This window comes from Balaenoptera acutorostrata, chromosome 17 (genome assembly GCF_949987535.1).
Source record: "Balaenoptera acutorostrata chromosome 17, mBalAcu1.1, whole genome shotgun sequence".
NCBI classification, from domain to species: Eukaryota; Metazoa; Chordata; class Mammalia; order Artiodactyla; family Balaenopteridae; genus Balaenoptera; species Balaenoptera acutorostrata.
The window spans coordinates 63,033,624-63,057,934 of NC_080080.1; the positions used below are offsets into that span (position 1 = coordinate 63,033,624).

Here is a 24,311-nt window from a genome sequence, read left to right on the forward strand (position 1 = left end):
AGATGGTCAATTCAGATTATTCAAATCTAGTTATTAAAATATAATGAAATGTATTGTCAAGGCTCAGGGAGAAAGCATGTTGGGGTCTCTGCAAATGGGACAATGAAAGGTACACTTTAAGAAGTAGAAAATTTAAGGAGCAATAATGGGGCAAAGGCTGGTCCTAGAGACAATGTCCAAAGAAAGGATCATCAGATTCATTTGTAACGTCAGGGCCAAGAAGTCCAATGTGACGGTGAAGGAACAACAGCTGGAGGTTAGGAATCCAGTTAAGATAGAGGCTGTCAATTCATTCATTCATTCATTCATTCATAAGATTAGCAATAAGCCATGAATAAAAATAGGCCCTGTGTAATCACTTTGGGTTCATATCTGATGCTTTTGATCTAAGGTACGGTGGGCAGCTGGCACAGACCTATGGGGAGTTCAGTAACTGTGACCACCTTCAGAATCTGTGTGTAGGCAGCATGACTTAATTCTATGCCTATCAAATGCTGTATCCCAATAGAGAAGATGTGGTACATAAATACAATGAAATATTACACAGCCATAAAAAAGAAAGAAAGAATGTCATTTGCAGCAACATGGATGCAACTAGAGATTATCATACTAAGTGAAGTAAGTCAGAGAGAGAAAAACAAAGACTGTATGACATCACTTATATGTGGACTCTAAAATATGGCACAAATGAACCTATCTAAGAAATAGAAACAGACTCAATGGACAAAGAGAACAGATTTGTGGTTGCCAAGGGGTGGGGGTGGGGGGAGGGGGAAGGATGGACTGGGAGTTTGGGTTTAGTAGATGGAAACTATTACATTTAGAATGTGATATAAATTTTATGTTATGTTACCTTGGTGAGTTTCAGGAAAAATAATTAACTTTTGAAAACCAAGTTTATCTTAAATACTAATGCTTGCAATAAATAAAACATGTATCTTTAAAACTAGATGTTATAAATTTGATTGCTAGCAGTATCTGTGATAGAAAATAATAGAAAGCATGAAAGGCATATATAGAAAGAAGTATACCCAACCAGCTCAAAACCTTAATAGTTCTATGATGTAGACTTAATGTGGCTTCCTGTTCTGTAGTCTTAGATTTTACAAAGAATTTTCAATTAAAATTTTAAAACAATATTTTAAAGATTGACTTTGGATTAAACTATCTGGAAAAGTTAATCAATTGATAATTGTATAGCAATTCATAAGATGGTTATAACTTTGCAATATAGAACTCTGATTTGCTCTTTCACACAGTCTATTTATTCAATGAAAACTCTTTGGGATTTGGTGTCAAAAGATCTGGACTTGAGGGACTTCCCTGGTGGCACAGTGGTTAAGAATCCACCTGCCAATGCAGGGGACACAAGTTTGAGCCCTGGTCCGGGAAGGTTCCACATGCCATGGAGAAACTAAGCCTATGCACCACAACTACTGAGCCTGCGTGCTGCAACTACTGAAGCCTGCGCACCTAGAGCGCATGCTCAGCAACGAGAAGCCACCGCAAGGAGAAGCCTGTGCACTGCAATGAAGACTAGCCCCTGCTCGCTGCAACTAGAGGAAGCCTGCGCGTAGCAATGAAGACCCAATGCAGCCAAAAAAAAAAAAAAAAAAAAAAAAAATCTGGACTTGAGAACTAGCTCCAACATTCTGGGGTGAGTAGATTTTAATAACTGTGTTCCTTTTTACAGAAAATGATTAAAAAGTGTAGAAAATTTGAAGAATGTTAAGATTGTGTGCAAAACATAAAAACTACTGCAGTTTTCCACAGTATTTTTATATATTTTGCAGAATTTAAAATGCTTGTAAATTCATTATTATTAATAAATTAATATGAAGTTGGTGATATTTCACCATTTTCGACCTACAAATGTGAACATCTAATATAGTTCAACAAGATACGGTTGACTTAGTTATATTCAGTGCAACCACTTCCGTAATCAGTGTCTAAGAACTTGGGCACTACATTCCAAGACATCAGGTTTCAATTTGAGCTGTCCACTGACTTGCTATACAACTTTGGACAATTTTCTCTCTCTAAGATTTAGTTTCCTTATCCATAAAATGTAATAGAGATGGCCCCCACTTCATCATTTTTGTGGAGTCTCAAACAGATTATGTGAAAATTCCTCAGCACAATGCCTTGCATTCATTCATTCAGTCAGTCAGTCATTTCTTCAACAAATGTTTACTGGGTTCATACTATGTCCCAGTCTCTGTACCAGGCATTGAGAAACAAGGCTGATGCAGTTTCTGCTCAAATGAAGCTTACAGTCTAGTAAGGAAGACAGACATTCTAAAGATACTACAAAGTGATTGTCATCATAGTAAGTATTAAAGTGTTAGGACAAGATATAACTGGGGTACACACCTGGTCTGAAGTGACCTTGAGGATCAGCTAATGCTTTCCTGAGAAAGTAACATTTAATCTGGAACCTGAAGAAGGAGTAGTCAAGAAAAGAGATGAACCAGGAGGATTCAGAGAGGACCCTGAGATGGACAGATGCTTTGTGCATTGGATTATTCAGGCTCGGGACTCGGAGATATGTTTCTATAATTGCGGTCATGCACATTAAACATTTCTATATCCTGCTTTTATTCACCTATTATTAACCTGTGAACATTTTTCCATGTTATTAGAAAATGTAACTTGTAATAGTTGCTTAATACTCATCATGAGATAATATACTTAATCATTCTCCTATTAATTATTTGATTTTTCCTAATAATTCCTATTTTAAGAAATACTGAGATAAAAGTTCATATTTACTTGAGATTACTTTCTCATAATGATATATTGGGTCAAAGGGAAAGTACTGTCAATTTTGCCAAAATTTCATTTCATTAAGCGTAAAAATTTACCTTCTAAAAGCAGCCATTCACTTGGCTTCCTTGAGTCTTTCTTAACTTGGTTTTGAATCTTTAATAATATCTGTATAACAATAATATTAATAATAGGGTTGTGATAATCCAATGAGGTATTTCACATGAAAGTGTCATCTGCATAGGAAATTGTACTAAGGGGTTAGTTATTCTTTTCATCAATGTTGTTTATTATTGGCCAAGTATATCAACATAGAAATAATAGTTCTAAGCAACTATGACTAATAATACTTATTAAGATCTCAGCTTGTTTAATCCTGCAATGGATGTCATTATGATAAATTTTTAAGGGGAATATCTGCTATATGCTTAGTCTTAAAAATATTCTCTACTTTCTATTTAAATACTATCATTTTCCTTAGTTTTAAAGAAAGTAGACCTATCATTGGTAAGCCCAGCTTTAGATCAATGATATTGAACTTCAATGAAAAGTTACACAGACGACATGCTTTTTAGAGAGAAGATGACTAACGTGAACAATTTAGACTGTGAGGCCACTTGGTGAGATGCAGGGGGCAGTGTAACAAAAGCTGAGGAAGGAAATGGCAGAACTGAAGGAGTCTGAGCAGGGAGGGGCCACGCACCAGCCAGAACTTCTGTGGGCAAAATAGGTGGATAGTTTTAACAAGAGAACACCTATGCTTATTTTGTTAACAGGACTGTTAAAAGTCTGAGCTCTGAGCCACCAAAACCACTTCAAGAATTACATTTGTGTTGGGAAGAGAAAATGAACTTCTCTTGAGTAACTTCTTAAGATTAGGGAAATTTTTATTGGATCTAATTGAAATAGATGAATAAATATTTTAATCAATCAACACACTATTTTTAGAAATAGAATCAATTTTATATTTAAGTAAAATGTAACATGATAAACAATGATTTCCTCATAATTGAAAAGTTACCATTTTATCAACACATCATTTCAAACTTTATAACTAAGCTTGTGCATGTTTGGTTCTCATGTCATTGAGTCAGAAGTGTTTTATCTTCCCTCCTGAATATCCAGTCACTACTGAACACTCTGCTATTTAGTCATAAACAGAATAAGTGATTAGATTACAATTTTAACTGGAATATGAAAAATTAATTGGGAATAACTTCAAACAGGAAACAATAATAAAATGATGGTATAAGTCTGTTATAAACACTATCACTGTTACATAGAGAATTAAAATATGAGTGTTTCAAATTGTTCATATGGTTTAACATTCAAACGTTTTTGATGGGAATAAGGAAGTATGATCACCAGCAGAGCAAGATTTAAAAGAATATAAACTTATCAGTATTCTAGTGTATTTAGTGAGCACTAAAGGAGCTCAGAAAAAGCAGCTGAAAAGGAAAACTGCTCTAATACAAATTATCTTTCAAGATTAACACAAGAAGGTTGCTTTAAAACCCTCCCAACTTTCCAGATGAGACTTCTGATTTCTTCTAGGCAACTGGCTAATCTGTCTGCCTCTTCAATAACTATAGTACAACTGTTAAACTTTCCTTAATCTCCTTCTTCTGGAAGGCATTTATACTATGCTGCAGAGCATCAAGCAGGGGATACTGAGGTAAAGAATGCAAGGTTTTACCTTTGAAGATATCCACTTACAATTTGATCATCTTGAGAGCATTGTCACGTTGCTCTTGACAGTCAAGTTGGCACTAGTTTCTATCAATATCAGGATTTCAGTCAAGCCTATATAAAAAGGCTGTCTTAACATTTCCAATAAGACTCACTAAATTCTGTTGAACAAACATGCAAGTAAGTAGATTGTGTTCGTGTTAGGGGGCGAAAACATGTGTGCATGTATGGTCCAGAGGCGTATACAAGTGGCCATCACATACTTTTTGTTGTTCTGGCACTTTCTGGGCTTTATTTTTGAATGTTTTCCAAAGTTAAAATTTCCATGAAAACTTCAGATGTACAATTTTTATTGAAATATAATCCGATAATATTGATCTTAAATTTCCCTGTAGATGGTATCCAGGAATCCCATTAAGGTTATGCCCTCCTAATGGCCCATGTGCTCTCCAGGGAGTACCCTGTCATCCCACCATTATCTTCTCTCCATCCGCCTACCCCAGCTAGCCCCTGCAGGAATTAGAGATGGCAACTCTTCCAATATGTGAAAACCATGATAGCATGAAGAACAGGTATGTACCTCGAAAACGATGCTAACATGCTGTTATTGAAATTCCAAGGAAGGAGAGCGTTTCCTGGCTATCACAGAGATAGAGTTGGACCTTGAAAAACAAGAGGATCGGGGCTTCCCTGGTGGCGCAGTGGTTGAGAGTCTGCCTGCTAATGCAGGGGACACGGGTTCGAGCCCTGGCCTGGGAAGATCCCACATGCCGCGGAGCGGCTGGGCCCGTGAGCCACAACTGCTGAGCCTGCGCGTCTGGAGCCTGTGCTCCGCGGCGAGAGAGGCCGCGGCGGTGAGAGGCCCGCGCATCGCGATGAAGAGTGGCCCCCGCTTGCCACAACTGGAGAAAGCCCTCGCACAGAAACGAAGACCCAACACAGCCAAAATCAATCAATCAATCAATCAATCAAAACATACGCATCTGATTCAAGATCCTCATTAAAAAAAAAAAAAAAAAGAAAAAAGAAAAACAAGAGGATCTGCGACTGTTGCAAAGGGGCAGATGAGCATCCCATCTGGAAAAGTCTGGAACGCAAGGCAGTGGTCATTTGCATGTTTGATTCTAGCATAGGAATTAGGAAAGAAATGGATCATATAATGTTAAAGGTAGGAGGGATTCCAGAGGCATCTAGTCCAGGGGCTTCTCACATCTTTACCTTCTGGAAGTATTTTCTAAGCAGATTGCAAGCATGTAACCAACAGGTAAAATACAAAGTCAGAATGGCTTAGGAGACTAAAGCGCTCCTGATCTGTAGCACACAGCAGAGCGCTGTCTGAAAACCAGCGACCTAAGTCCATCCCCCTGAGAAAAGAGACTCAGAGAAATGAAGTTACGCACTCAAGGTCATTATTAGGCTTTGAGAGCAAGAGTCCTTTACTTACTTTGCAGTAATATGTATAACACTGTGAATTACCTCAGCTATATTTTCCGGCAGGGTTCAGGAACAATAACATAACATATTATTCAGATATCACACTTCAATATGAAGAAATTAATAATGATGGGTGATTTTTACCTACACCTGAATTTTGGTTTATTTTAAATGGTATCTTTATAATTCACTCTTGATTTCACTGATGAAAATGATTTTTTAATGTAAAACTGAAAATCAGATAGAAGACCTATATACTAGCTTATCAAAGCGCAATCATGCTGCAGCATTTGGCCTGAGATTCCAGGTTTGCTCTCTTTGAGACTTTCAACACTCAGTCTATGGGGATCCATCATGGCTGCACATCTGAACAATCAAAATGTTGTGTCCTGCTCAAAGAAGAGGAGATGATTTTCCCCAAAGTTGAATTTAATTTCACTGTACATATTTGATACGTTCCAACCGACCGAGTAAAGCACTGTGTCATTAATTCTCAAAAATTATTTTTATTATTTAGATTAATAAAGTAAAAATTGCCTTATATATTACATAGATAAGTCAATTATTACTTGTGAGGCAGTGAAGTATGCATTCACTAGAAATTACATTGTTTTCAAATTGCACAGTAGTTTTCCAAAAACAAAACCCTTACCTAAGCACCAAAAAAAGAAAAAAACTAAAAAGAATATTAGGAATTGAAAAGAATATTATTTCAATGTTTTCCAGCTTATTATAAAATGTTCCTTCACATCCACATACATGATAGTTAAACAAATATAGAATATTTGTCATATTTTCTTTTGTTACCCAGTTTCTGAAACAAAATGTTCATTCAACAAAAAAGTACTCATACACAGCAAAGCTGCTTCTTTACACAACACATACACACACCAAAAATCATTAAAAACAAGGACAGAACCTCATTAATGATATAGGCTGGCATTATTTTTTAGACTGACATTACCTCTTATTATTTACTGTGCCGTGAATAAGGATACAGCTCGAAACAGTATCCTCAAGTTCAAATTCTGGTTCCACTACTTGTGTGACCTCAGGGAAATATACCCAAATTCTTTTTGCCTCAATTTCCCTGTATATAAAAATGGAATAATATCTAAATATAACTAAGGAGTAAATATGTTAACACATGTGAACTTTTTAGTGTGGTGGCTGACATTTTTAAAACAATGTGAGTTATTACCATTAGACTGAAACTATAAACAAATGAAAAATTCATATATGTTCTTTTTTCAAAGGAGGAAGAAAAATCCAGACATTCCATATGGATTATAAAACTAAAAAGAATGCAGACTTTAAAAAAATCTTTAAGAAATGCGTAAACCATCATACAATGTTGTTTTTCTTCCCACTCCTTCCTTTCTTAGAGGGGGGAAAAACTGCTGAATTTCTGATACCTTTTGAAATACAGTCTTTAGGTTATTGAAATTGTGTATCTGGAAGAAGAGAAAGTATCAGAGACTGCTGGCCAGTCTCCACAGAGGAGACTACGAAAACACTATCCTCTCCTGAAGACAGAGCAGTTGATTCCACACAGTTTGCATTTGAAAATCGCATTATCAGTGAAATATACAAGACAGAAAAGGTTTGACTTCACCAAATGCAGCTCTTTTTTTAGGTGCATGAATCTGCTGACTGTTCCAGGACAATCATTCCATTTCTTTAGGTAAAACAATCATTTGCCTTCATTCATGAGCAAAGCTGGGAGATACAGTCTGAGAGGTGGATTTATCTCTTAATAGGGGTGGTAGCTTGGAGAGAGACAATTCAGAGAGTTGCATTTGAAAGGAGAACATTATGCTTAACAGATACTGAGGGACAATTCTGTGCTGTGCATTTTGCAAGGCCTTTTTCTCATTTAATCCTAACCAGATTTTATACAGTGATGAGTTACTGCCCCCAGTTTTATAAATGAGAAAACTGGGACTCAAAAGGGCACAGTAACTTGAGCAAAGACACATACTACTCACAATACCAAGATTCTAACCGAAATTTATCTGGTACTAGAATGGATTCTCAGGTCACCACACCACATTTGGAGATTCTAGAGTCTAATAAGCCACTTTCTTTAATTTTTAGAGTGAATTCATAGCTCCTGTGTTCCCAGACTCAACATCTAGCTCTTGTTTAGCTATGAATTTCACTGTCTTCACTGAAAGAAATGTATGTTAAAATCTCTACTGTATAAGACCTGGATTTTGGAATCCATATAACAACAAGTTTTAAACCTTTAGAATGCCTAGGGAAGTCATCTTAGAGCTCTCATATCCATGAGTTCCTTAAAAGGATTTCATCCTTTGTCCTTAGAATCATTTGAATTTCAATATATATTTATGTGAACTCATGAATCATAAGAAATTGTTTTAATAATTTTTATAGTGGTGCAAGTGTTAATACAAATCAAAATGCAAGGTCTAACAGAATAATGAACCCTCAATTTGGTTTCATTTAACTTGGATATTGACCCTACTTTGAATACTTATATACTCAGAAAATAGGTGTTTCTCTCTACCTTGGAATATCCATTGCCTTTCTGCTCCCTGTACGTATGTTTCCAAATTTGGTCACCTGGAAATTAACTGTTCTTCAGCTTCTGTATATATAGAGAAGTGAAGGATTTGATTCTAAATATACATAATGCAATATACAATAGTATTTCTCTTCTCCAGAGTGTGATTTTAACAAACATTTTAGCACTAAAAGTCTATGGTTCAAAAGATTAACCTAAGAATCCTTTCAAAATGTAATGGTTGGCTCTGACCTCAGGGAACACAGGCACCTACCAAGTCAAGTGGTTTCCTTTTCTATTTCAGGATAATCTAAAAAAACAAAATCTTTAAGATTCTTGAAGCTAAACTGGCAAACAGTTCTATTTTACTCTACAAACTCTAGTAAAGGTGCTATCAGTAAAACTGACAAGGGTGTTGATAAAGCCAGTAGATTAAGGGGGGGCTTATTAATTTTATAGCTAAATACGAAGTCTTAAATTTTATTTTGAAATAGATAAGTAAGCCAAATTAACAACCATTACATTAATTAAAACTTTTATGCTTAGTTTTCAAACTAAATCTACTCATGAATATTAGAAATATTCATACTTTGGTGGGTATTAATTAAATTAATATTAATACTTACTCCTCACCCTTGATGTTTCTGTGGAACTGAAGCTGTCTCCTGACCCCAGGCCACCCATTTATTCACCTGACCCTAGAAGAGGTGAAGGGACTTACCTGGTAGGCAAATTTGGGAAGACTAAACTGGGGTGTGTAGCCCCAATCATGCTCTCTTTCTTCGGGAGCAAACTGCCTACAAGTTCCCACAGAAAGTTACACAGAAAGGAATTCTTACTATCTGAATTCTTGATAAAATATGACAGGAATAAATTACAGTATATGCAAAAAAAAAGCAAAGACAAATTTAAAAAATTATGCTTCAATGTGTTATCTTCTCACAAATGCTAAAACACATAACTGGGTTAATTTTGCCAGTGAGTTCAGCCTAAAAAGTGTAAAAAAAACCATAAGCCCAATATTGAAGTTGACAGTGAAATATATACTCAAACTCAGAAGTTGAAAAATTTGCATTAGAAACTGAAGGTAAATTAGAAAGTCACATACAAATTGCCAGTTATATACACTTACCACATATTTTAGTTTCTTTTCTATAATAAAAATTGTATTTCTCCAGTTTATTGTAAATGAAAACTAAGACTGGGAACTGGGCATTATCTTCTTGGCACTTTACAATAAAAACAATAAATGAATAAATAAAAAACCTTATTGAAGCTGAAGGTTTCCAGTGCTCGTCAATATAACTGATCCATGAGCCATTAGAGGCTCATAAAATAAGAAAGCTCAATAAAATAATCATAAGCTCACATGTTTATTTAGTTCTGAGACTTAAATGATGGACCTTTGTACCTGACCATGCCTAGAGACAAGTTTCATTACACACACACACTCACAAATACACACACAAACATACTTATGCTCATGTTCTCTATTTCTCTTAATTGTGTAAACTCACATACACATGTTCATGGGACATCAATAAAGCCACCGTAGCTTTCCTTTAATAAACAACAAAGGGCTGTTCTTTAGTTTTATTTTAAAAATAAATAATTTAAGCAATGGATTTTTATTTAAATTATAATAATGTATAATTCTTGACCTCTGGATTTCCTCTGAATGGCAGATAAACCCAAACAAAAAAGAAAAGCTTGTCTTAAGTGAACATACTTTGATGCTTTTTAATTATATTTCTAGCATCTGAACTTGTTTCATCATTACCAAGTTCATTTTAAGTAGGTTTTCAGGACATAAAATTCAAGATTCTCTTATGATAATCTTCTTTCTAACCTCCTAACTTACACAAAATATGGTATATATAATTATAATTTTTCAAGTTACAGTAGTGTTTTAGACAAGTTTAGGGTGAATCAAGGGTATGTTTATTACATAGAAAAGTAAATGTTTTTACGACTTAAAAATGTCTCTTGTTAGTAACACAAAATTTGTAGACTAATGTCACATCTTGATTTAAACTGTTTTCCCTGGTTAATCTTCAACTTATAGAAAGCAACGTTCATTAACTCTGTCTTTCTTTAAGTTTCTCTTATCCACAAGCAGTAATTGCTCCCATCCCCTCTGGTCTTAACCACTAGATTTCAGAAGAAAGGAATTATCTTCCTTCCCAGGTAATCTTTTTCAGTAGAATTTTGATGTCTTCTTTAGATTCATTTCTAATCTATGTTTAGAAGCCTTCTCTGTTGACTTGCCCTAGTTGACCACAAAGAATTTTATCTCCTCTCTATTTTAACAAAAACTTTATAACTCTATTATCCTACTTTTTTTTTCCTTAATTATTTCTTTTCCTTAGACAGCAGTTTTAAGAAATTGTTTACTATTTAAGCTCCATTTAGTCATCACCCACTCACTTTTTTTTAACTTCTTCCACCCCAGTTTTGCCAAGAAACTTTTTCTCTACAGGTTGTCACCAGTCAAGGCCACAACTTCCTTACCCTGTGCTGACTCTTTTGCACAGTCCTTGATCTGGTCTCCCCAGTTCCAATTCAATTTACCCATTTCTGACAGATTAATCTTTCTAATCTTTCTAATGTGTAGTTTGGTTAAACCCTCTTAATGTGGACGGTAGAGACAACGAAGGGCAGAGGATTCTTTTTTTTTTTCTTTTTTCCCCAGAGGATTCTTAATGATTCTTCAATAGAAGAATGGATTCTTCTTCCCCTGAATAAACTTTACCTTGGTTAACTATTCTTAACACTTCTGATCGAGCAAAATCATTAAAGTCACTATTCTTCTATAAAGCATTCACATGTCTGCCTCAAACTTTAATATTCTCTTTGTGTAAAACAGTATCTTTCAAACATCTTTAACCATGACCTCCAGTGAGACATATATTTTAAATTGTGACCGAGTATACACAAAATTATACATATGTATTTTATGTCAGTATCACATAAATCTACACAATTTTCATGACATAATGACATTTTGTAACTTTTTATAGGTAAATCATGATCCAGAAAGCCTATTTCATCAGCCAGTAATGAAGCACAACCCACTGTTTAAACACCCCTGATCTAGATTATCTAAATCCTTACTCTTTTTCTAGATTTGATTCAATTATATACTTCATTAAGCCATTCATTCATTCATTCCATTCAAAAAAACAAGTAATAATCCCCTTTTGGAAGGCAGTCATTTCTGTATGCATTGGGAACAAAATGACAATGAGCAAACAAGTCCCTGCCTTCATGGAGTTTGCCGTGTCCACCCTCAAAGGATAATGATCAACCAAGCTCCTCTCTTCTTGAAGCGTTTACCTATTCCAACCATTTCATAACTGTATCATGCTACTTTGCATTTCCTCATCTTTTATACCTTAATTCCATCTCCATAAATAGACTGTGATATCCTTCAAGACAGGAATCTTAATTATGCATATTTTTCATTCTGTACCTTCACGTAGTAAGGGGAACAACAGGGTAAGGGCGAAAAACAACGGAGTTCTATCCTTAGCTCATCACTTACCAGTCTGCACGTTTAGGCCAGTCACTACTCAGCTTCTCTCAAATACGGTTTTCTCATCTGTAAAATGAGAGCATGGGGCTACATCAGCAGTTTTCAAATTCTACTGCACAAAGTTTTCAGGACTCAATGGAGGTTCCAAAGCATGACAATAAGGAGTCTTCACTCCAAAGAGAGGATCTCCATCTCCTGCCTCAAGTAGAGCTTACAATTTTATTTAAAAAATTCTTGATGCTAAAAAAAATGTTAATTTATTAAATCTCAAGATCTTGCAATCAAGTGCTCATCTTGTCTGGAAGTTGAGGAAGAAGAATAAGGTAGGAAGAAAAGAGGAAGAAAAGAGGGATTGTAGGAGGAAGAGAGGAAAGAAGAGAAAATACTTTTAATAGAGTGTACACTGCTATGTTTCAGGAACTGTGTTAGGATCAGTATATATGTTACCTTATTTTCTCTATTCAACAATTTCACAAGATAGAAATTTATTAGGCCCCTTTTACACACAGGAAAGGAAGGAAAATGAAGTTCAGAAAGGTTAGATAACTTGATCAAGTACCTACTGAAGAAGCAGCGAGGCCAAAATCTGTTCTCTTTCCATTATCCCAAGCTTCCCTTAAAGAAAGCTAACATGGACATTACATTTGTTTTTTTGTTTTTTTTTTAATTTCCCTAGATTTCACCTCACTTAATCCTCACAACTTTGAGGAATATACTTTAGTATTATCCTTATTTTGCCAATTAGGAAACCATGGTTCAGAGAAATGAAAGTGATCTGTCCAAAACCAAATTCAGTGGGGGCAAAGATGGAATGAAATACCTGAATTCATATTCTGTGCTCTTTCCATATACCAAATAGCCTCCTTTACAAGAAAGAAACAGAAACAGGGAAACAAGAAGAGGGAAGGAGGCAGAAAGGATGGGACAGGTGGAGAATTACAACAATTCCACTGCTTACTTAAGAGGGCTAGTGAGTCAGATAATTTAATGGAAAGTACCTGGAAAAATCTGAAATGCTTTATCAAGATAAGTCATCATTATTAACTATTCAAACAGTGTGTGCTAAAGATGACATTTTATATATTTGTAAAATTCCATGCGTTAACTGCAAATATAAAAGAGCTATATAATGAATTAATTACTTAGATATACTACAGAAACTCATATAAAAGAGGGACAATCTGGCACTCTTCAGATTATGATACAAGAATTGGTTACATATGCCTGCTTTCTGTTCATGATGTACTGTCCCTACTGGCAGTAGAATAATTCAAATTTTCAACTTTTCTTGGATTTCATCACAAACTCAATCAAAAGCATGAAAGTCAGTATTTTAATACCCTTGCACCATGTGAAAAATAATAGCATGCTCTACTACCTGAACTCTTAGAGCATTTTTTATTTTGATTGTCTTCCCATTATAGACTGTCAGGACTTTATCAGGAAGATCATCCAAACAAACTAGAACATTATTAAGGTTCCAGCAGTGCAGTAACTCCTTGAAAGTATGAGTGATTAAAAGCCATACAGTTGTGACAAGGACCATAAGGAGATCAGACAAAGAAGTTACATGACTTTAAAAGAAAAAAAAAAAAAAAAGAGGACTAGAATGATTCAACCCTTTGTATCTTTTACCAGTGTAAAACAGGATCAGTATATATGTTACCTTATTTTTTCTATTGATCTAGAAAAAAAATAAGGTGACATATATACTGATCCTGTTTCTTAACACTATATATGTCATTTCATTTTTATAAAGTTTTTTTTTATACTTTTATAATCAAAAGTAAAGAATCCAAGAAAGAAATTCTGTAATGGATATTCAGGTAGAATGCTGAGAGAACCCCAGAAGACCGCCAACTGTGAGTCAGGCAATGCCTGAGGGCAAAGGTGGCATCTGAACTGGATCTGGAAGGAGACTCGGGGTTTACTGATTGGAGAAGACAGGAGATGATGGCCAAGGTCGTGAGAGAATCACCTAGAAGAGTAAAGACATAAAGACAGTAAAGGTTTGGAAGTCAGCATTTCACATAGTTTGAGTGGCAGACAGAGGAGAGGAGGTGGAAGCTGGAGGTTTCCCAGGTGAGAAAACATTGAGACCAAATTCTAAAGGGCTTTAGATGCTATCTTAGAGACATTGAGATCTCAGTCAATGCAGAGCCAGGGTCCTAGCAGCTGAGGCCTCCCTCTAAACGTGGGGCATTCTCAGATTTCTTCTCTGTAAGATGTTTCTGTCCCCACCCGTCTGTGAGGCAAAACTCCTGGTTAAAGATGAAAATTTCTAATGGAGTAAAAATGGAGTGAGGGGATGTGAAAGGTACACTGACAGAGTTGGAAGTGACAGGATCTGTTCACCAGTTGGCTACAGGGATGCAAAAGAAGAAAAACTTGAGGATAAACGAGAGATCTGGTGATAGGAAATTAAGGAACAGCAGGATTAGGGTAAATAAAGAATTAGTGAAATAACGGTGCATATTGAAGATAAGGTCTCTGGGGAATACTGGTTGGACAGTTTGAAACACGGATCTTATATTCATGAGAGAGACTGAGGCCCTTTCCCGTCTGATTTTCACCATTACTGCAGTAGCGTAACTAATTATACATCACTAAAAAGTAAATGAGTAACGTTTTTAATCTTATAAGTGAAACTCTTAAAAAAAAAAAAGCTTGTGGAAAACAAACAAACAAACAAAGGTCATGTACATCAAGAATATTTGTACTTCTATTCATATACGTTCCTCCCGATATCAACTGGATTATTATCCAATTATTCAGTTTCTTGTACTAGGATTATACATCCACATCCTGTGCTATGTAATATTACAGTGCCTCCCACTGTGGGTGGGATACACTTCCCTATCCCACTCATGTCGGGGTTGGCCATGAAATTGCTTTGACTAATACAGTGTTAGTGGACATGATGTAACAGAAACTCTAACTGCTTGCATGGCTCGGCTTGCTCTCTCCTGCGCCTGTGATCTGCCACGAAAAGAGCATGTCACTCATTCTGCTGCTCCTTCAGCCTGGACCTCATGCCTGAAACCTCATCAGAAGCCTGTAATGTAGCCTTAACCCAAAGGAGACTAGCCTAGATCGGCCACTTTATACCCTCAGGAGTGTAAAAATAAGTAAAACATCAATAAGCCACTAAGCATTTTATGATTTTGTTGTTGTTGTTATGCAGTATTGTAGCAAGACTTGATTAACATAGCTTTTCCTTTACCTCCAAGTAAACAGACGGGTATGTTTTTTCCCTTAAAATTGTGGTTTTCTATAAAATCATAATATACTTGTTAAGATACATATATGTGAAATACCCCCATTCAGAAAACCCCGAAGTTGAAGAAAATACCAACAGAGGGATATATCATGTTCATGGATTACCTTACTCAATAAATAAAGGTGGGCTTCCCTGGTAGCGCAGTGGCTGAGAATCTGCCTGCCAATGCAGGGGACACCGGTTCGAGCCCTGGTCTGGGAAGATCCCACATGCCGCGGAGCAACTAGGCCCGTGAGCCACAACTACTGAGCCTGCGCGTCTGGAGCCTGTGCTCCGCAACAAGAGAGGCCGCGATAGTGAGAGGCCCGCGCAACGCGATGAAGAGTGGCCCCCCCGCTTGCCACAACTAGAGAAAGCCCTCGCACAGAAACGAAGACCCAACACAGCCATAAACAAATAAATAAATAAATTAAAAAAAACAACAACCGCATTTAATAAATAAAGGTTTTTCAACTCTTTGCAAATTAATCAATGAAGTTATGGCATTTCCAATGAAAGTCCAAGCATGATTTTTAGTGAATATTAACAAGGTCATTCTAAATATCTATATGGTATTGAAAAGAATAAGAGTAGCCAAGACAATCTTGAAGACAATGTCTGATTTTATGCATGTATGGTATTTCTTATAGTTTCAAAAAATTAATATAAATTAAAAAATAAAAATAATTATAGAACTAGAAAGAGACCTTAGAGATTAAACATATAATAACAAAAACATGAAATGCACCTGAAGACTGAAAAGTAAGCAATAAAAATATTTCTTATGTGAAGAGCAAAAGTGGAAAGAGAATAAAAAGATAAAATAAAGACAAGAGACAAAGAAAACTAATCTAGGAGGTCCAACGAATAGAAATGAGGATGAGAAAATAAAAAACAAAGAAATGGGAAAGAAGAAATCATCAAAGAAAAAACAAGAAAATATCCCCAAACTAAAGAATGATAATGAGTTTCAAAATTGAAGAGGCCCATGGGGATCCCAATGCAAGGAGTGAAAAAAGGCCCACACTCATATCCTTCTGAAATTTTGGGATACTGCATTGTGAGACTTAAAAAATATGTAGAGATTCACAAGGGAAGTTTCCAGGGGAAAAAACTCTGAGACTTTGAGGGGAAAAATAAAATACGGATAAGATAACAGCAAATTTAGAGCAGGAACTAAAACGAAACACAATTCAGGATAAAAACAAACCTGTATGAAAAAGTCAAGGTGCACACGTAAAGCAAATGCAATTTGGAATGACGTCAAGCAACTGAATTAAAAAATAAATAAATAAATAAAAAAGAGAGAGTCCGTTTGGACACGGTGAACTTTTTTCCAAGCATGCCCTAGGTTTCCTGGGATGGGCCTCTATCCAAGAACACAGCACACTAGTTGTGATTCAGCATTAGATAATGTTAGTGGAGTGTCAACACTGTTTACAGGTTTCCAACATTTAGAATCAACATATTAGAAAAAGGAACACAGTGACTGTTATAGAAAGAATGTAAATATAAACAAGCTTGACAATATAAAAGTAAAAGTTTAGCTGACTAAAAAAGTTAGCCTGAGGAGGAAGGAAAATTCGAGGACACAGGTGGAAGTATTAATAACTTGTCTTAGAAAGTGAACTGTATAGACTTGTTGGAAAAAAGAAATAAACTTTAACTACATTATTTTGAGTTATAAAAGTAATCAATAGGGGGCTTCCCTGGTGGTGCAGTGGTTGAGAATCTGCCTGCCAATGCAGGGGACACGGGTTCGAGCCCTGGTCTGGGAAGATCCCACATGCCGCGGAGCAACTGGGCTCGTGAGCCACAACTACTGAGCCTGCGCGTATGGAGCCTGTGCTCCACAACAAGAGAGGCCGCGATTGTGAGAGGCCCGCGCACTGCGATGAAGAGTGGCCCCCACTCGCCCCAACTAGAGAAAGCCCTCGCACAGAAACGAAGACCCAACACAGCCAAAAATAAATAAATTAATTAATTAATTAAAAAAAAAAGTGACTAAGAATTCACAAGTCCTTTAAAAAAAAAAAAGTAATCAATAGAAGAACAAAACTAAAACTATAAATGTCAAATATTGAAAGGAGGGACGGGGAAAGGTGAGGTAAGCTAAGTGGGACAGATCCTCAAGTTTCACACTGGAAGTCAACTGTATCAGTTCAAAGTTGACAGTCATGTGATCAAGAATTGCAGAATAGCAGTCCAAAGAAAAACAACTAAAAATCCACAGGTAGGAGTTGCCCCTGAGAACGTGATGAAAGTGAGGGAATGATAAGGCAGAGATGGTATTTTTGCTATAACTCTCCTAGAACATGAGATTGTGATTTATCTTTTTTAACACCTTTATTGGAGTATAATTGCTTTACAATGGTGTGTTAGTTTCTGCTTTATAACAAAGTGAATCAGCTATACATATACATATATCCCTATATCTCCTCCCTCTTGCATCTCCCACCCACTGTCCCTATCCCACTCCTCTAAGGTGGTCACAAAGCACTGAGTTGATCTCCCTGTGCTATGCAGCTACTTCCCACTAGCTATCTATTTTACATTTGGTAGTGTGTATATGTCAGTGCTACTCTCTCACTTCATCCCAGCTTACCCTTCCCCCTCCCCATGTCCTTAAGTCCACTCTCTACGTCTGCGTCTTTATTCTTTTCCTGCCCCTAGGTTCATCAGAACCATTTTTTTTAGATTCCATATATATGTGTTAGCATTCGGTATTTGTTTTTCTCTTTCTGACTTACTTCACTCTGTATGACAGACTCTAGGTCCATCCACCTCGACAAATAACTCAATTGCGTTTCTTCTTATGGCTGAGTAATATTCCATTGTACATATGTGCCACATCTTCTTTATCCATTCATCTGTCGATGGGGACTTAGGTTGCTTCCACGTCCTGGCTATTGTAAATAGAGCTGCAATGAACATTTTGGTACATGACTCTTTTTGAATTATGGTTTTCTCAGGGTATATGCCCAGTAGTGGGATTGCTGGGTCCTATGGTCGTTCTATTTTTAGTTTTTTAAGGAACCTCCATACTGTTCTCCATGGTGGCTGTATCAATTTACATTCCCACCAACAGTGCAAGAGAGTCCCCTTTTTTCCACACCCTCTCCAGCATTTATTGTTTGTAGATTTTTTGATGATGGCCATTCTGACCGCTGTGAGGTGATATCTCATTGTAGTTTTGATTTGCATTTCTCTAATGATTAGTGATGTGGAGCATCCTTTCATGTGTTTGTTGACAATCTGTATATCTTCTTTGGAGAAATGTCTATTTAGGTCTTCTGCCCATTTGGGGATTGAGTTGTTTGTTTTTATTGATATTGAGCTGCATGAGCTGCTTGTATATTTTGGAGATTAATCCTTTGTCACTTGCTTCGTTTCCAAATATTTTCTCCCATTCTGAGGGTTGTCTTTTCGTCTTGTTTATGGTTTCCTTTGCTGTGCAAAAGCTTTTAAGTTTCATTAGGTCCCATTTGTTTATTTTTGTTTTTATTTCCATTTCTCTAGGAGGTGGGTCAACAAGGATCTTGCTGTGATTTATGTCATAGAGTGTTCTGCCTATGTTTTCTTCTAAGAGTTTTATAGTGTCTGGCCTTACATTTAGGTCTTTAATCCATTCTAAGTTTATTTTTGTGTATGGTGTTAGGAAGTTTTCTAATTTCATTCTTTTACTTGTAGCTGTCCAGTTTTCCCAGCACCACTTATTGAAGAGGCTGTCTTTTCTCCATTGTATATTCTTGCCTCCTTTACCAAAGATAAGGTGACCATATGTGCGTGGGTTTATCTCTGGGCTTTCTATCCTGTTCCATTGATCTATATTTCTGTTTTTGTGCCAGTACCATACTGTCATGATTACTGTAGCTTTGTAGTATAGTCTGAACTCAGGGAGCCTGATTCCTCCAGCTCCATTTTTCTTTCTCAAGATTGCTTTGGATATTTGGGGCTTTTGTGTTTCCATACATATTGTGAAATTTTTTGTTCTAGTTCTGTGAAAAATGCCATTGGTAGTTTGATTGGGATTGCATTGAATCTGTAGATTGCTTTGGGTAGTATAGTCATTTTCACAATGTTGATTCTTCCAATCCAAGAACATGGTATATCTTTCCATCTGTTTGTATCATCTTTAATTTCTTTCATCAGTGTCTTATAGTTTTCTGCATAGAGGTCTTTTATCTCCTTAGGTAGGTTTATTCCTGGGTATTTTATTCTTTTTGTTGCAATGGTAAATGTGAGTGTGTTCTTAATTTCTCTTTCAGATTTTTCATCATGATTTATCTTTAAAAATCATTTATATTGGGCTGGCCAAAAAGTTCGTTCGGGGTTTTCCATAAGATCTTACGGAAAAACCCAAATAAATTTTTTGGTCAGCCCAATAAAAGACTGACCCAGGATCCATTTCCCATGAAACTACTAGTTGTACACTTATTATAACAACACACAATAAAGAAAACTTCATTTTAAAAAACTAAGTACCTGAAATGGAATGAGAAAAAGCCATCATCAGGTTAATGAATTAATTCAAATACCCAAATTTAACATTATAGTAAAAAACAAAGAAAGCAGGCACTGAATACTAGAAAGTAAAAAAGAGAATACTGAGCAGAGGAATATTATTTGTAGACCGTCTACCAGCTAATTGTTTGTTTCCATTATGTTCTAAGGAAAAATTTTGTTTTAATTTACCACCATTTCAATTCTAAAGAAATGGCACTAAGAGATTTATGTCAGGTTGTACAGGTAGTAAATGATGGAGCAGGAATTTTTCTGGATTCAACACCATTCCATTATATAATTTATTATATACTATATACAGATTACATAATATATACATATTATATACTATCATCATTTTAGTGATCATTAATCTTACTGATTATAATTTCAGGCTACTAAATTACAATATCAAAATATTAATTTTAAAATACACACACAACTGCAGTATATTTACCTAGATCTACTTTAGCTTCTGTGGTAGGCAGATTAATGGTCTTTCAAAGATGCCCTAATCTCTGGAAGCTATGAATATGTTACCTTACATGGCAAGTGACTTTGCAGATGTGATTAAGGACCTTTAAATAAGGAGATTATCCTGGATAGTCTGGATGGGCCCAGTGTAATTACAAGAGTTCTTGAAATATGGAACAGGGAGACAAGAGAGTCAGAAAAGGAGATGTGATGACAGAAATAAAGGTTAGAGGGACTTCCCTCGTGGTGTAGTGGTTAAGAATCTGCCTGCCAATGCAGGGGACACAAGTTCAATCCCTGATCCAGGAAGATCCCACATGTCACAGAGCAACTAAGCCCGTGTGCCCCAACTACTGAGCCTGTGCTCTAGAGCCCGTGAGCCACAACTACTGAAGCCTGCACGCCTAGAGCCCGTGCTCCGCAACAAGAGAAAGCCACAGCAATGAGAAGCCAGAGTACTGCAATGAAGAGTAGCCCCCGCTAGCCACAACCAGAGAAAGCCCGCGTGCAGCAACGAAGACCCAACGCAGCCAAAAATAGATAAGTAAATAAATAAATTTATTAAAAAAAAAAAGAAAAAGGTTAGAGCGATGGGGTTGTTGGCTTTGAAGATGGAAGATGGAAGAAGGGGCCATGAGCCAAGGAATGGAGGAAGACTGTAGAAGCAGAAAAAGGTAAGAGAACACATTCTCCCCTAGAGTCTGCAGAGGAATGCAGCCTTGCCGACACCTGGAATTTAGCCCAGTGAGACCTCTTTTGGAGTTCTGACCTTCAGAGCTGTAAAATAATAAATCTGTGTTATTTCAAGCCACTCAGTTGGTGGTAATTTGTTACAGCAGAATTAGGAAGCTAATACAGAATCTGCTCCAGAATCAGAAAGATCTCGGCTTAAGCCCTGTCTCTGCTATGCGATTTTGAGCTAGATTCCTAACCTCTATGAACCTCTGGTTTCTTTATCTGAAAAGGTGAATTTATAAAAAACATTTATTCAAGCAAGTTTGGTGACCATTAGTCTACAGTTAGAGTTCATTAAAGTGTAGGTATTATTATTAAGTACTAATTGTAGAAGAAAAAGAAAACTCGTAAGAAAAAAATGGATAAGATTGTTTTTTGCTTCTGAACACCCAAAGTTAGCTAGCCAGTGATTCTTCATAACATACTGTCTACAAGTTGAAATATGAAGGGGGAAAAGTCCTCCAATATTGAAACCACTTCATGATTTGAGCTCATTCACTCTACTCCTTTAATATCTAGCCTCTTTGGGGAAGAGGCAATATCCTTGACTGGCTATAAATTTATGAGTGTAGTTGCTTTTATGGCTCTGAATGTAATAGAAGCTAAGTAAATACTGATAAGTTCTCTATTCTTCTGAGAAGTTTCCACCCACATAATATTGTCCTATCATTGGAAATCCCCATAGTTTTGATAAGAATGAAGGCAAGAACTCTTTTATATATAACACTTGTCAATTAGAATCAGAACAGCATTCATCATTTTAGTTGGAAAGGCTATGGGGTTTTTTAAAAACCCACTTGAAGTCTATATAATGAAATTTTGCCCTTATTGTCTTTTGAGCAACTTCAGCTGGTTTGGGAGGTTAATGTTGGATTCCAAATTTATTTTTTTCAAGCATTCTTTAACATTGTTTGCATTTATAGATTAAGTGGTAAACTGAATTAAAGGAAATAAGCATTTTCTGTCACCACAATCTTCCCACATAAAGAGACTAAGTTTGAAAACCATGTCCGTTTTTACAATACAGGTCTAGGTATTGTCTTCATGAACTAGCCCTATAGGGAACTATTTTAACTCTTTCAAACCACTTAGTTACCAGTCATTTTCAGGAATTCTTTGTGTACACAGTGTTTTTAAAGAGATTTTTTTCTCAGATGCAATGTATTTAACCTTTCTGTGTACAGGATCATAACATGGCAAAAGTTAATTAGTATCCAGGAGGCCTCACAACTAGGTGAATTCTCACTGAAAATCTTGATCACTCTAAAAAGTACAAAATGTGACTAAGGAAAAATAATTACAAAATTCCCCCTATTTTTCATGGCATATGCTTTTTCACTGGTATGTACATCACATCAAGACACTACCTATGTCATTTGTAAAACAACTCTTTAGGGAACCATTATTGGTATTCACCAAAAGATCTTTCAGATCTCACGTGGTTATTTTGCTTTGGCTCTAAGAAAACTTCTACTTCGGGTGTTTCTTACCTGGAATGTGAGGATGAATTTCATACATCACCAAACAGAAAAGTCCCTGTATCTTGTATGAAGCTAATAGGAGCTCATTAAATACTTACAGAGTTTCATACACTTATATGGCCATATACATGCAAACACACACACACACATACACACACACACATAAATTTACCATTCAGAGATGGGGAACTTTTTCTAGACTGCTAGCATTCTGAAGACAAGTGCTGGCCCATCCCACCATCAGTATCTGGATCACTCCAATGGATAGGAAATGTTATAAACTGAATGTTCGTGTCCTCCTGAAATTCATATTTTGAAACCCTAATCTCAATGTGATGGTATTTAGAGGTGAGACCTTTGGGAGGTTATTAGGTCATGAAGGTGGAATGCTTATGAATAGGATTAGTGCCTTTATAAGAAGAGGCCAGAGAGCTAGCTAGATGTCTTTCTGTCATGAGAGGATACAGCAAGACGTCAGCTGTCTGCAACCCTGAAGAGGGCTGGTACCGTGCTAGTGCCATGATCCTGGACTTCCAGCCTCCAGAACTGTGAGAAATAAATGTTTGTTGTTTAAGCCACCCAATCTACAGTAATTTGTTAGAGCAGCCCAAACTAAGACAGGAGGTATGAATAAACAGTATATGATTAAATGCATAAATGAACAAACATTTCCTGAATGAAGATATACATGAATTAGTCACCTGATTTTAAACAAGGACATAGCAGAATTTATTTCTCTTTGCTAATATGAAGCCAAAGTACACAGTTCATTTATAAACAGGACTACACAAGCAATATTATGAAGTCAAGGCTAGAATAAATATCTTATTATCCGGAATCCTATCACCCAAAAAAGCAGCTATTTTTTCATGCTCCTACTGATTTCCTGATCATATTTTTTATAGCTTATTTGTTTAGCACAGAGAAATCAGAATTTTCTACATAATGAGAAAAATTCAAGCACAAGTTTAACATTCTGCACGGTAGGTCTTATATTCTTGACAGACCACAGTGATCTCTCCTTCCTAAGAACTCATGACACTCATGAATATCATACTGACTAGGGATGCAGTCAAATACATACTGCTACAAGACACGTTTGATATTATCATTCGGCTTACATTCGATCCAATTTTATGTGTGTTGTTCACCTAGTTACTATGAAGCTCCTTCTCATTAGAGAATAGGAATTATGTCTCTATAATCCTACCCTGCCTAGAAGTGTGTGAATGACAGATGGATAGATAGGCAGATAGATGACAGACAGACATATACATAAACATTTGTTGAATGGACTTTAAATGAATGTAATTATTATAAGTGAACAAAAAAAAATGGTAAAAATTTAAAATGCTTAATATTTTATATAGTATTTTGAATATAATTACAATAGCTTGTTTCATAATCTTACTATCTAAGATAAAAAATCATTACTGTCCCTTAAAATTATATATTTTAAGTTAATCAGAATTTTTGCATTAATATTTTATCTATTAAAAATAGTTTAAAATATCAGAAAGTCATTAGGAAAATAAAAATAGAGCAAGAGGGATTATTATTATTTTTGTAATTTTGCTTCAGATTTAAAAGCATACATGAGATGAAAACTCTGTTCTTAACTTTGACCCACTTACTATGCTGAAGCAACATGAACTTTGCCCTTGAATGCCAACCTGTAAGTGGAGGTTATTGCCTCTACCCACGAGAGTGTAAATTCAATTAAATAAATGTAACACATGTACCAGGCATTTAGGAAACAAAGAAATGAAGAAGATATAATTCCTGCCTTCAAGGAGCTTACAGGATAATGGAGACATTCATATATATCTGAATTGTTCAAGTCAGAATAGGTCTTTCTTTTATTTTGTGTTCCAGTAGAAATCACAAAAATTTGATCCCTGCTTCCTT

General features: G+C 36.0%; 1 protein-coding gene across 1 annotated transcript in view; it reads right to left on the reverse strand.

Annotated features, from left to right (window-relative positions):
* Positions 1-24,311, reverse strand: part of HNF4G (hepatocyte nuclear factor 4 gamma) — a 132,975-nt gene that overhangs the window by 64,183 nt on the left and 44,481 nt on the right. The window contains exon 2 of the mRNA XM_057531659.1: positions 11,961-12,017. The gene's annotated coding sequence lies outside the window, so the exon portion shown is untranslated. The remainder of the gene's footprint in view (positions 1-11,960; positions 12,018-24,311) is intronic.